The sequence below is a fragment of the Catharus ustulatus genome, chromosome 3, assembly GCF_009819885.2.
Source record: "Catharus ustulatus isolate bCatUst1 chromosome 3, bCatUst1.pri.v2, whole genome shotgun sequence".
Classification (NCBI taxonomy): domain Eukaryota; kingdom Metazoa; phylum Chordata; class Aves; order Passeriformes; family Turdidae; genus Catharus; species Catharus ustulatus.
Window position 1 is genome coordinate 9,239,400 of NC_046223.1, and position 14,267 is coordinate 9,253,666.

General features: G+C 41.5%; 1 protein-coding gene across 1 annotated transcript in view; it reads left to right on the plus strand.

Annotated features, from left to right (window-relative positions):
* The window catches only part of PCSK2 (proprotein convertase subtilisin/kexin type 2), a 113,353-nt gene that overhangs the window by 43,298 nt on the left and 55,788 nt on the right, over positions 1-14,267 (plus strand). The window lies entirely within an intron of this gene.

Below are 14,267 nucleotides of genomic sequence, written 5' to 3' on the forward strand. Positions count from 1 at the left end.
GGTGCACATGCAACTGCAATTAATGAGTTTTGCATTCTTCAGGAGCCATTTTGCATTGCTCTAGGCAGTGGATAAATAGAGGGGCTTGTGACAACTCCAAACCACTTGAAATCAAGGCAGAAACCCCTTTGCTGCTAAGATTTTTGAAAAAAAATATTAATTGTGCAGATGTGCTTTAGAGAGAGGCTTGACCAGCAGTCTGTGGGAATGGCTGCTGGAAAACATGGACAAGGTTGTAAAAAGCCTCTCTTGCTAAAATGGGCGTTGAGAAAACTAATGAAGAATATTCAGAACGACACTTTCGTGCCTTGGTATCAAAGAATGGTTTGATTTGGAAGGGACCTTAAAGACCACCTAGTTCCACCCCCCCTTGCAGGGCTGGGACACCTTCCAGAAGACCAGGTTGGTCAAAGCCCCATCCAGCCTGGCTTTGAACACTTTGAGGAATGGGGATGCCTTGTACTGCCCTGTCGCAGTGTTGTCACTGAGGAGAGCTTCCTCTGGGTTAAACTCTGAGCATATTAATACTTGTCTTAATTTCACAGGTTTTGCTTCTCTGTGGGCTCTGTGATGCTGTGGCCACCTCTGTGTGTCTCTCCCTGCATTGCTGAGCTCACCACTGCACTTTTTAGCTCTCCTGCCTTTACAGATTTTGCTAAATCACTCATCATCTGGTGCCTCTCCTGTCAAGAGAAAAACTGTCAGCTTTTGCTGGGAGGATATGGGTTCAGTACACTGCTCTAGCTGAACACCGGGCAATTCAGGAGTTCAGGTGCAGAATGGCACTGTTCTGCCAATTGATGGCAACCAGATTCTGGGACAAGGTGGGAAAAGCACCCTGATGTGGATATCCCTGCCTTGGTGCTGGGCGCCAGCAATCTCTGCAACTGTACTCTGCAGGTTCCAAGGCTAGAACTGAAAGAGAACATTTGACAATTAAAAGACAGGATGCTAATGCACCTGTCCTGGGTCAAACACAATCCTTTGAAAGTATCAAAAAAACTAGTTTGGATCAAGGCAGTAGGATTCTGTCTCTTTCTTTCCTTTTCGTAAACCAGTCTCTTGCTTGTCATTTTTTCCTATCTTTCCTCTTATTACAATAATTTCTCTCTAGAAATGATTCTGTTTTGTTGCTTTCTGTGTGGCAGATGGCCTGTCCCTGGCAGCTATACTCTACTAACCCAGTGCTGTACAGCAGTGCTACATAAACCTCTGCTGATTTTATTAATGTGGTTTGTGATGGGGATCCAGAAAGCTCTGAATCTCGGCACTGAAAAAGTGCAATTGCAACCTGCACAGCTTAATCAATATAAATCATCAGTAGCTTCCTATTGGGGTGGGAAAGTCACACATGGGAGTAAGCTCCCATATATTTTCCGTTCTATGTATTATGGTAATAAAGTAGTTGTGAACAATTGCTCTGCTTTTGATTGTATGAGCAGATATGTGAATGTCAGCAGCAGCATAATTGCAGTTTTCCGTCTACCAAAAGACTGAGTGGCTTCTGCTTTGTGTCTGGCTTCTAGTTATGAAATTTTCCTCAGAGAAGACATTGTGCAGTCTATGTGCTATAAGCTAGACAGGACTTTAGGAAAATCAGTGGTTTGCAATTCTATCTCGTTTCCACTGCAATATCATCAGAGCTCTGAAGGTGTTACAGATGGTTGAGAAAGCCTCAGTAGTATATCACTACCACTCATGTGAACATTTAAGTTTAAGTATTACAGGTTTGAAATGCTAGAATAAGCTTAGACTTCTTTGGTAATTGTTGCTGTATCACTCCAGGCAGGCAACTTGGTAAGAATAGCCTTTGTTCTTTATTAAAGCTAAATGGGTCTTCTGTAGTTGACATTACCACCTGGTTGGGAGGCATTGAACAGCAATGGGTCATAATTCCTCCTAGCAACGTGTCACCACGGTGCTGTCAGAATCTGAGTTAGAGCAGGGGACCACAGGAGCTTCTGGGGGAGGGGTATGTGGCTGTCTGTGGTGTCCTCCTGTCTGTGCAGGGGTGCTCCCTTTCATGTGGCCAAAACACGTATTTTCAGCTTCCAGCTGCATCATTTGCTCACAGAGCAGGAAAAGCAGGTAAAGGAAAAATTGTATTGAGCAACGGCAGTGCAGAAGAGCTTACAAAAGAGAAGAATTACATTCTGCGAGGCACTCTGAGAATTCCAACCAGGAAAATACAATCAAAAAGTACTTGGTGTGCTTTCTGAAACCAGTTTTGAGAAGGCCTGGATTCTGCATGGTGGAGCCAACCTTCACTGTCACCTCCTAAGTCCAGGTTTGAGGACCTACATCTAGTTTTAAATAATTATTTTAATTCAGACTTTCTTAAATTAATTTAGATCAGATTGATTTTCAGCTTAGTTCATGCACTGCATGTAGGACAGCATCACTGGCACTAGTCTGCCTGCCTTCACTCTCAGGGCTGTGATCTTTATTTCTGGGAAACTGCTCTTCAGCTAAGTCTCTGGCAACAGTTTTGTGTGAAAGTATTTCGCTACCTCTGGATCCATTGGGGCCCAACTACTCAGAAGGAGCAGAGGAAGCTGAAGTAAACTTCTACTCGAAGCTCCATGGCACAAGGGAAGTCCCCTACATGTCCTGCCATGGTTACCATAACTGAGTGCTGTCATTTGGTTTTGGGGGTCAGCTATATTTTCTGACTCAGAAGTGGTTTAGAAATGGAAGAGCAGGTGAAGAGCAAAAGAAATGATGTAAAGGACAGGGCAACAGGCAGCTCTTCAATGAGTGGTACACTAGGGCGGATTTCCCGTAACATGGAAACAAGGGTACAGTAATTTCACGAATACAAGCCGCACCAATTTGACTAAGATTTTGCTCCTAAACTGGAAATGCGGCTAATACTCGGGAGCGGCTAATATGTGAATAATTTTCTGACATTTACAACCTCAGAAGTGCCAGCCAGAGTGCCGAGCCAAGCTGCTGCAAAGTCAGCATTTTGTGATTGTTACAAATTGCTACTCTGTTGCACCGCGGATGGAGCCTGGCTGCCTGCAGGCAGCACGGGGGGCAGGGAGAGAGGCGGGAGAGCTCCCTCCTTCCCTCTTCTACCACAGCCCGGGGGAGAGACGGGGGGTCCCGCGCCGCCATTGCCGCAGCACGGGGAGGAGAGGGGGGACCCGGACCGCCACTGCCGCGGCTCTGGGAGGCGGTGGGGGACCCGGGCCGCCACTGCCGCGGCCTCTGGGAGGCGATGGGGGACCCAGGCCGCCACTGCCGCGGCTCGGGGAGGCAGCGGGGAACCCGGACCGCCACTACCGTGGCTTGGGGAGGCGGCGCAGGACCCGGACCGCCACTGCCGCAGCTCTGGGAGGCGGTGGGGGGGCTCCGTCCCCACCCGCCGCCGCGGGAGCGGGGGGGACTCTGTCCCTGCCTGCCACCGTGGTGACCGAGCCCAGTGGCAGCGGCGGCTGGCCCCCAGTGGCCCCGCCGAGTGGCAGCGCCAGGCTGTGCTTCCTGGCCCCGTCAGCAGCCCCTAGCGGGCCGAGCCTGCACAGCCTTAGCTCAGCCAGTAAACCCCGCCCTGCCGCCATTCTATTACTATTTGGCAACTTTGTTGCACGCGGGTCCTCGCTGCAAACGACAGAGCGGCTTATATTCAGGTGCGGCTTATTTATGGACAAAAAACGAAATATTTGCCAACACCAAGAGATGCAGCTTATACTCAGTGCGGCTTGTATTCGTGAATTTACTATAATCTGTGCTAGTAATTCTGTGAGAGAAAATGCGTATTATAATTTTCCAAGCCAATGGTTCAAGGTGAATGATGAGCTATTTAGATGAAATTTGAGTGGAAAGGAGGCTGTGGAAGTATGAAGTGTTACTGGAAGTGGAAGTATGATGAGTTATAGCAAAGGTCAGAAGCTGGCTTTTAAGTGCAGAATCACTTTGGAGACCAGAGGGTGTATTTTTAGCATATGCTGCACACTTAGTTTAAGATTTCATCCTGCTGACACAGTTTCCTTAAACTTTACATCCACAGGTGTATTGCAAAGCCCTTCTAATTTACTCATATGTAATACACTGAAACTTAATGTCTGTAAAGCAAATTTTCTTCTTTACAAAGGAAAAACATGAAGTTAGAGGTGAAGCTGCTACAATTGGTGCTTTATGAGTCCAAATGGGTTTGGGCATTTGCACAAGCATTCACACATTTACAAGAAGTCTCTTCTGTGTTAGGGTGAGTCAAGGGGACATTTCAATAAAAACCATAACTTTATCTTTTAGTTGAGTTTTCCCATACAAACCAAATTCAGCAGATTTTTCTCAAAGTGATATTTTCTCACAGTCCCTGCATATCTGAAGACTTACTTTGTAAAATAAATTAACTTAAAGTCAACAGTTAGAGAAATCTTTAGCCTGTGAGCACTCCTGTTCTCTTGGAATGTATCAGATGTTCATTGCTTGTGTGGAAGCTGCTACTGTACTAATGGAATCACTAAAGAAGAGATTATATAAAGGTATATTGTGCAGTACATATCTCCTTATAGAATCAGTGGGGTGTGGAGTAGGAGGGAACTGATGGATGACTGCCCAGGGGTATAAGAAATGGTCCAAAGTTGTAAGTGATGACAGAGAGAATAATTAAATTAGAAGATTCAGCATCTAAGTTTATCTTCTTTGTATTGCAATGACACAGCCAGAAGATTTTCAATCTTAAATGTGATCTGGGCCCGATTCCCATTTAAACTAAAACCCTTTTTATACCACAGAGAGGATGCAAGTATAACTTAGACCTACTCTGGTTATCATCTCAAAGATTGATGGTGTTCTTTGTATTAAGTAAAAGTCACTCCACAGAAAGACTTTTACTGTTGAGGAAGAAGAATACAGGTTTGGCTTTTTTCTAAGCATAATGCTTTAAGAAAGTAATATCTGCAGTACTTGGCAAAGATATGTAATATTTAAGACAAAGTTTCTGCAAGTCACAGTCTTCTTAATTTTGCAGTTAGGTAAGATCTGCAGTTGATAATGGCCTATATACAAGGACCAATTTTCTTTTCTGTCACCAGGCATGCTGTTTATACCCAGAATGAGGGGTGATCATTTTTTTGACCCATGTAACTGGTGAGAGAGCAAAGTGCAAAATTTACCCATAAGCTGCTGATAAAGTGTCGCTGTGGTTTGCAGTCTCTGTATATCTACTGGAACGACTGATGTATAGTTATAGCCCAACTGCAGGGAATTTCTTTCTTGCAAAGATCTTTGATTTTGTCACTGAAGTGACTGTCCTGATATCTTGCAAGAAGACATTGAAGAAAATATAATTTATTTGTCTTTTATGGTATTATGTAGAATACTAAGCAGTTTGACATTTCTTTGGAAACTTCTTAAGATTTCAGAAATGCTCTTGCTCTCATGCTGGCTTGTCTAAACAGTGGAAAAAAAAATTGGAAACAGATTTCTGAGAAGAGCCAGCACTTGTGATAGTATAGATCCTGATATGCCCCTCCTGCCAAACTGAAGAGAAAGTAGAACTGTGAGCTAATTTGCTTGCTCTTGGGGCAGTACACAGAATGTCAAGATATGCAGGGTTTTCTCCTCTGTCTCAGCATTTTCTCTTAATAAATTCTGTCCTGGGGCAAAAAAAAAATCTTGTCAAAGAGGGCATGATCCCATGAAAATTTCTGTTTTACCAAACTGGCATTTTTCATTGTAGACCATCCATACTCAGCACTGATTTTACAGTGCAGCTTGACCAGCTCACTTGCATTTCAAAGTAGAAGCTAGAGGAGCTATTGATTGTTTAGCTGAGCAACTTGAGTATGATCTGCAGTCTCCTCTTACACATTGATTCCTTGTCTCTTTATTCTCTGCTTCCCGAATGTCACTGAACTGTGAGAGGCCTGCTAAATGGACAAAAATATTGATTTCCTTTCCCCTTCTTTTATTTTCAAAAGCTCCTTATTTACCAAGAACTGAACAAATATCAGGAATCAAATGTCACACAAAAGAAGGCAGAAGGAAGGTAGTTTTTGTGTATTTTTAAAAAAAACATATGAACTAGGTTGAAACTGGAATCCTTTAAGTTGTATTTTATCAAGAAATGTTATTTGCCTGTGTGAAACATTTGAACTCAAACTGTTCAACTTCATGTTTTACTATTGTCTGATTGATGAACTTTTGGGGTGGTTTCCTAAAAGGCTGTACCGCTAGTATTATGATTTTCTGTGATTTTTGCAGAGGAGTTAATGAGCAGTCCCAGCTATGCCAGGTTTTAATGCAGAATGCAATCAGTAAATATTTTGTTAGAGTTTCTTGTACAGAATTTTGTTCCTGTTTTGTTTACCCAGAAGTGTGACACATTGCAATACCAAGTTTAGAGGGATGGAGAAGAAGTTCAAGGAGCACAAGCTGGAGTCAAGTACAAATGAGATGTGCCAAGAGGGATCACTGGGGACAGCATGACTGTCCAGAGATTTTAGTATGTGATGATCTATGTAAGCTTAGAAGTGTTTGGGCAGGTAAATGGGGCTGGTTACAGAAAGTGTAAAACTGGAACTGGTCCAGAACATCCAAGCATAATAATAATAAAAAGCCCCAACAGGTCCTTGATATCCAGTGACATTGTTTCAACTAGTAATAAAACAAAAAAGTAAAAGCAGAGTAATGAAAAAGAAGCAATGAAAAAGATCTGTTTTGCAGGGAACATTATTTCCTAGAAATCAAAGCAATTTTCATGCTGTCTTGTGCTTGTTATCATTAAAAGAACCATTTAAAAATACATAAGCCAAGAGGTATTGCAAGCATTTTGTGGAAATAGATGAATTTTTTCTTTAATGAAATTTTTGAAATAGAAAAAAAAATGAATTCTTCATCTGTCCTTTGCTTAGAAGTGGTGGGGAAAGTTGTGTTAATAGAATTCCAGGTTTCTAAGGATTTGTACTCTAACACAGGATTTATGCTGTAGCAGCTGCTGTGTCTTTGCTATAGTGTAAGTTTCTGTACAAAACACTCCCCAGGGATTAATGGATACAACTAGAAGAGACACTTGGAGAAGTTATGAGTAATCCTCCAGAAACACCTACATTTAGCAACACGGACTTGTTGCTAGGTATGGAGAGATCCATGAGAGCCTTTGAAAGTCATTAGTTTACTTGAGAGCAGTTCTCATTTTATTAGTAAGAATTGGATGGTCAGTTGCACTCACAAGCCGCCTGATGTCCCTTCTTGTGCTTTCTGGGCCACAAAACAGGCTCAGAAAGTTTGAAATCTAGAAGATGGATCCAACTTTGTCGCAACAAAAGGCAATAATTTTCTGCATTGCTACGTGTAATGGGTTGACCCTAGTGAGATGCTAGGTACCTGCCGAAGCCACTCTCACTCCTCTCCAGAGCTGGACAGGGGCAAGAAAATATAATGAAGGAGAGTTCATGTGTTCAGATAAGGACTGGAAGAGATCATTCATCAAACATCATGGGCAAAACAGGATGTAATTACAGATATGAACTGAATTTATTACACTAACAAAGTCGGAGCAGGATTATGAAAAATAAAAAAAAAAACACCTTTCCCCCACCCCTCTCTCCTTCCCAGCTCTACTTCTTACTCCAGTGGTGCAAGGAGACAGGGAGTGGGATTATGGTCAGATCATCACCTCTGGTTTCTTCTGTTGCTCAGGGAGAGTTGTTGTTCCCTCGTGCCACTGTGGGGGCCACAGGAGAAAGTTCTCCACAAACTTCCAGCCTGAGTCCATCTCATGAGCAACTACTGCAAACTGCTGCAGTGTGGGTCCATGCAATGGGCAGCAGTTCTCCCAAAACTGCTGCAGCATGGGTCATTCTTCCATGGGGTGCAGTCCTTCAAGGACAAGCTGCTCTAGTAGGCTTCCTGTCTCCATGGGCCTCCCACAGGGTCAGAGCCTCCCCTCAGGCATCTGGCTGTTCTGGCATGAGTCTCCTCCATAGGTTTGTGAAAAATGTGTGTGTGATTTGTGTTACGAGGTGAAAGTAAAAGTAAAGCCATGTGAATGTTGTGTGATGAGTGTAATAAGTGCTTGGGATGATTATAAAAATCAGTTTTCAGAAAGTCAAGGCATGGAACAAAAGATAAATTGTAATTATGCTTGCTTAAGAGAAATGCTTGCTTAAGAGGACTTGTGGTTTGCTTGTGGCTGTGTCTGCTTGAACAAAAATAAAGAACTTGTGGTTATATTTGGTTGTATAGAACAACAATAAGCAAACTGTAAAAACTATTTTACGCAAATAACTATAGTTATGTAAATAGCTGATAACTATGCATGCAGAAGGAAAAGGTAAGGAAAAGGACAGAGGAAGACAATGAGCCTTCATCCAGAAGACCACTGAAAGAGGGCAAACGACCCCCTTGCAACAACCAATGCCTGCACAAAAGGCAACCATTGATGTGGAATCAAGGAAATGAAAGAAGGCAGGAGATACCAGGGAAACAAAACTCACACTGAATAAAAAAGTGGAACTAATGCTGAGCAACATGCCTGGTTGGTGGGGCGGTGACTCACCAGCGCACCCAGCGCAGTTTGCTTGCTACTTTTTCTATTAATAAATAATCATTGGAGAGATCATAATTTCTCCTGAATTTATAACAGGCTGCAGGTGGATCTCTGCATGCCCATAAATCTCCATAGGCTGCAGGGCACAGCTGCCTTGCCATAGGCTGCAGAGGATTCTCAGCTCTGGTGACAGGAGCACTTCCTGCTCCTCCTTTTCCACTGACCTTGGTGTTTGCAGAGCTGTTGCTCTCACATATTCTCACCCCACCCTTCTCTGGTAATTACAACTGCACAATAATTTTTTTCTTCTTAAATGTGTTATCACGGAGGCATTACCACCATTTCTAATTGTCCCAGGCTTGCCAGTGGCAAGTCTGTGTTTGGAGCTGCCAGGGCTTCTCTGCCAGCTGTGGTGGAAGCTTCTAGCAGCTTTAGCAGCTTCTCACAGAAGCCACTCCTGCAGCCCCACTGCTACCAAAACCAGGCCATCCAAGCCAATAAACTGTCTGAATGGTGTTCAGCAGTCATTCCTGCTCCTCTACCCATGGTTATCCCTTTATGTATAGAAATTAGCTGTCCCCATTGCCATTTAAAAATTATTCAGTTTTGCTTGATTCATCTGACTTGTTGCAGTTCAAGTAGATCTGTACTTTCTTTTTGCTAGTAAGGAGCTTCAATGTTATTCCTTTTATTTTGTAGTGGAGAGTCACACAAAACTCAGTTAATTTTGTGGCTTTGACAAATATGTAGAAGGTGAAGTGGGTGGTCCTCTCAGACATTATATTTCTCTAATACATACACCTCTCATGATACACAGATGGAGTGGATGGTAAAATTAAATGTCTTTGTTTTAGTAAACTTAGAAATCAGAAGTGAAAAATATACACTCAGTAACTCTGTACTTGCTTTAGCAGCAGAGAGATGTCATTTATGGATAATACTCCTAAAAGCTTCTGTATATACATGCTGTCCTATTCTCATAACTTTCTAAAGAGTTTGTCACGAAAACTGGGGGGAAAAACAAAAACCCTCCAAAAACATTTTTAATGTTAGAGAGTCAAGTTATTACTTTGCTATCTGGCCAAGATGTTATTCTGGCTAGGATGTACCACAGAAATCATCTCATCCACACATAGCCAGGGTATGCAGAGAGAATCATTCCATGACACATGACGTTTGCTAGATTTTTTCCGATCTTTTTTACAATCAAAACTCATAGAAATTAACTGGGCCTGTGTTCATTAGTCTCAAGTGGCGTAGTTCTTAGTACTTGGTCTCCTATTGGATCTAGATTTCTTTACTTCTCTTGTTAATTAGATCTTCATACTTCAATTTCCTTATCAGTCTTTTCCTTAGGAAATGTCTCCAACTTTGCCAGAGGCAGAGTGTGGGGTAGATGTTCATAGATGGCCTCTGATGGCCTTTTATCTTTTGGACTATTCCCAGTCTGTTGATGTGTTAAGTTCATCAGACCTCACCTAGAGGAACAATGCCCTGGAAAGAAACTTAAAATTATTTTTCCCCAGGCAAAGAAACCTTGACTAAAGATACACAAACATTTTTAAACTGGTATATTTTCCCATAGGTAGGGTGTGGAGATCACTGGCCCAATTGAACTTTTCTGTCTCTCTCTTTTGTTGCCACTGTGTTTCTTTGGATGCCAGAAATTAATGCTGCCAACAGTCAGTATAGCTTTCCACTATCTGAAGATGTTTTATTTGATGATGCCTTTGTGCATCTGGACACACTGTTCCAAACCACTTCTAAGGGATATTGATCTTCAATACAGTTTATAGGGCCTGAGTCCAACCACCAGCCTGACTTCTTCAAAAATACAGGCTATCAGTTTCCGCTTCTTACTTCACCTTCAGGAACAGACCTGTATTGACCCTGAGGCTTTAGAGAAAAAAGAGCCCTTACTTCCTTTGATTGACCAACTCATTGCTGTGTGTTTGTTCTTGTTTAAATGCCCCAACATGCCTATTTAATATACAGTAATTTCATGGGTATAAGGCGCACCGGAGTATAAAGCGCACTTCCGGGTGTTGGCAAATTTCCGGACTTTGTCCATATATAAGGCACACCAGCATATAAGGCGCACTATTTTTTTTGCAGCGAGGATCCGCATGCAACAAAGTAACAAATTAGTAACGGAATCGTGCGATCACGGGATTTACTGTCTTGGCTTGGGGCCATGCGGGCTCGAGGCTGCTCAAGGCTGCCACAGGGGGCGGGCTCAGCCCTGCTCGGGGCTGGGCAGATTTGGCTAGGCTCAGGGCTGCTGCGGGCTCACACTTCCGGGTTGGCAAATTTCCGAACTTTGTCCATATATAAGGCGCTTCCGGGGTATAAGGTGCACTTCCAGGTTTAGACCAAAATTTTAATCAAAAGGGGTGCACCTTATACGTGTGAAATTATGGTAATTGGTTGGGTTGGGACTGCCTTCTTCCTCTGGAATTTGATTCAAATTCTCCTGTTTTAAAGTTCTTTATATTTGAAGTTCAAGTTGTGGGTACTGTTCTACTTTTGTGCACCCACTGGTATAATTTAGTAAATCTGTCATTTATGTTCAAGATAACAGAGTTATTTAACTGCAGGATCTCATCAGTGCAATTAACCCTGTTCCTTTAAAATGAGGAGCTGTTTGTCTTGGCAATCAAGGAACTGGAGATCACAGTAGAATGCTGCAGTTCCTGGCCCTTCCAGAGCAGTACTGCAATCAATTGATTCTTTTGTTAATTGGTTTTACATCCAGTATCCTGCTGGTTTATTATCATCCAAGTGAATGTATGTATAAGTGAAAGTATAGTAAAAATCAATACTTGAAGCTATTTTTCCTTGTTAAGAAGGCCATCCATGGGCTACCTTTCATACATGACCTTCATTCTGCTTGCAACACAACTAGTAACTGTTTCATTACTTAATCCTATGCTAATAAAGTAGATACTCAGGCTTTGATTTGTACTTAAACTTGTATCCTAATGAAAAAGGAATAATTATTTAAGAATTAAATAAACAAAAGGCAGTTATTTTTGATTAATAAGCTGCATTTTGAGATGGGTAAAATTCATGCTATTTTTATAAGGAAATATTGTTGTTTCACTAGGTTCTAACAAATATCATACATGATAGGCTTGAATAATTTAGTGACTGTTATCAAAAATCTGAGTCTTATGAATGCTGCTTTTTCTGCTTCAGTTAGAGAAACAAGGATTTAAAAGCTGGTATGAGGTTCCATTGTACATGGGATTTAGGGCTGGGTTCCAGGTCTGAATGTCACACAAGCAGATGGGTTATGGACTTTACAAGATGAGAATGTTTTCTGGTACTTTTCTGCTGTTGGATATGCAGACATGTTCTCTCCTGCATGTGTTTTTCAAACTTTGATGTTGTACTTAATGTCTTTTTATTACTGATGTCCAGGGGAGGCATACTCTTCCTTCAGAAGAAAACCATTAAATAGAAGCAGAATCAGATGCAGTCCCTCTCCTGATCTAGATCAGATATGAAAGCAGAAATTTCCTTCTTGGAAAAAAAAAAAAAGCATTTTTCTAATGTAGGTATCCAGTTGGCAAGATGACAAGGATTTTGCTGACTCAGCTTTGTGCAGCCCCAGATGGGCAGTTTTTCACCCAGATTACTGGATTTGCATTATCATTTTCCAAGTTTGTTCTTTGGGGATCTTTTTTTTCTGGAGTATATGGGTATTACCTGTTCTTGGGCTCATTGCTTTCTAAACACAAATTTGTGATGAGAAAGGCAAGTTCTTACCTTGTGCTGTTTAAGATCATGCTACAAGGAAACTGGCTGAGGCAATTTGTAGCACATGGAAAAAGCTACCAAGACCTTTTCCAAAAATTTCAACTCTTTTTTTTGATGAAAATGCCTAATACTTTCTGGATTCAATTGTATGACTTACTGCCATTTGAAAATATGAGGAAACCCCCTTTGTTTTTCCGGTGAAAAGGATATCCCAGAATTTCTGAGACTGTTCCATCTGTGTGTGGTGACATCCTGTATACCCTTCCTCCAAGTGAAACATTCAGAAAACAACCTGCAGAATGGTTCCAGTTCAGTGAAGATTATGCCTCTTTAAGGGGTTTATTTCCTTGTCTCAGGAAATTATAATATAATTATATTATGTTATACAAAAAATACATTATGTTGTATTGTGAAGATGGAACAAATCAGACAAATGAGATGGTACTGAACGGGGAAAACAGCCTGTGCTATTTCTGCAAAATGCTCCCTCACTTCCTCTCTGTTATCTTAAAAGACAAGCCAGGAGTTCCCCAGCATTGCTTTTTAATCAGTAGAGATCCTTTTGTACTTAATCCTAATTCAGTGCCTTAATGCAGGCAGATCCTGCAGTGCCAGCAAGCTTACATGGGAGCACAAACACCTGAAATATTTTTCTCTGGCATCCCTCTGCATGAGGCTTGTTTTCTGTTCCTAATTGTGTTCTGTGGTGACAGCTTGGGGTTTGCAGTGGCAGGGCTGAGACTGGGGAGGGGGGAGGCAGAGTGGCAGGTGATTGCTCTGTCTCCGTGACATCACTGAACTTTATCTTAGAGCTGTCAAACACTGTGCTTATACCTCTCTTTATTGTGTACAGCAACCTGGTGCCACAAAGTACACCTTATGTGGGTCCTGCTTAGTCACTGTCCTCCTACCAGATTATTTCATACTAGGTTTTTTCTTTACTTTCAATTTGTTCCACTTTTAATGACCCTGAACAATTATTGGGAACATACATATAAATGAAAGCACCAATTCAGTATTTTACCATTTGGTGCCTTTAGTTAAGGAGTTAAAATTCATACAAGTATATTGTTAGAAATCTTTGACACTGCCTTTTCAGGCCATGCTGAGTCCCATCCTCCTCATTGTGAATTGATATTAGGTTTTCAGGGTTATAATGACACACTACAGCTGTGAGGAAAACAGCTTTTAGACCCCATCAGTTAGATCCCAGTTTCATGTCTTAGACACCTCACTGAGCACTGTGTTTTATGCTCATGCTTTAATTAACTGAGACAGAAAGATGCCTCCAAGAATGATTCAACTGTCCTAAGATCTGATTGAGCCTTTGGATGAATTTCTCCTCTGTCAATTTTGACTGACACTATATATATAAAGTTGCTATGACACAGCAGTGTAACTCATATGTATATGTTTTAAATCTGAAATGCCAAAGTTACACATGTAGAAGTGGTTCTCTGAGTTATTAGATTTATTTAATAACCATGGATTCTTTTCAAGAACACACCTAAGTAAATGTTAGTCCTTCTTACTGCCTTCTTGCTGCACCTAAACATATACTTAAGCATTTCTCTTTGATCAAGAAGGCTGGATTTTTTCTTTCCCTTTCTTTTTTTTTTTTTTTTTACAATTAAATGTTGGTACTCTTCATGCTATCTTGTTTCCAGGTATTAGGCTGAAGAGTACAAAACAAGTATGTCAAAGAAGACATGACATTTTGCTAGGTCTTTGAATACGTTAGTACCTGTTACAGCCATGGAGTGGTCTCCTTTAGGAATGCTCTTTTTTACATGAGTACAAATAAGGTGATTGTGGTCTAACATTTGAAGTTCTGCCTCCAAAGATATTTATCATGTTTAACTGCTCTTATATTCTACAGTGCTTCCTTAAATGTCATGTGGATTTGCGGGTGCATAAAGAAAAGAATTTCTAAAAAACTGTGATGACTTCTGTTTCATAACCTGTGTTTTCATATCCTGTACTTCAGCCAGCATGGTCAGTTTGG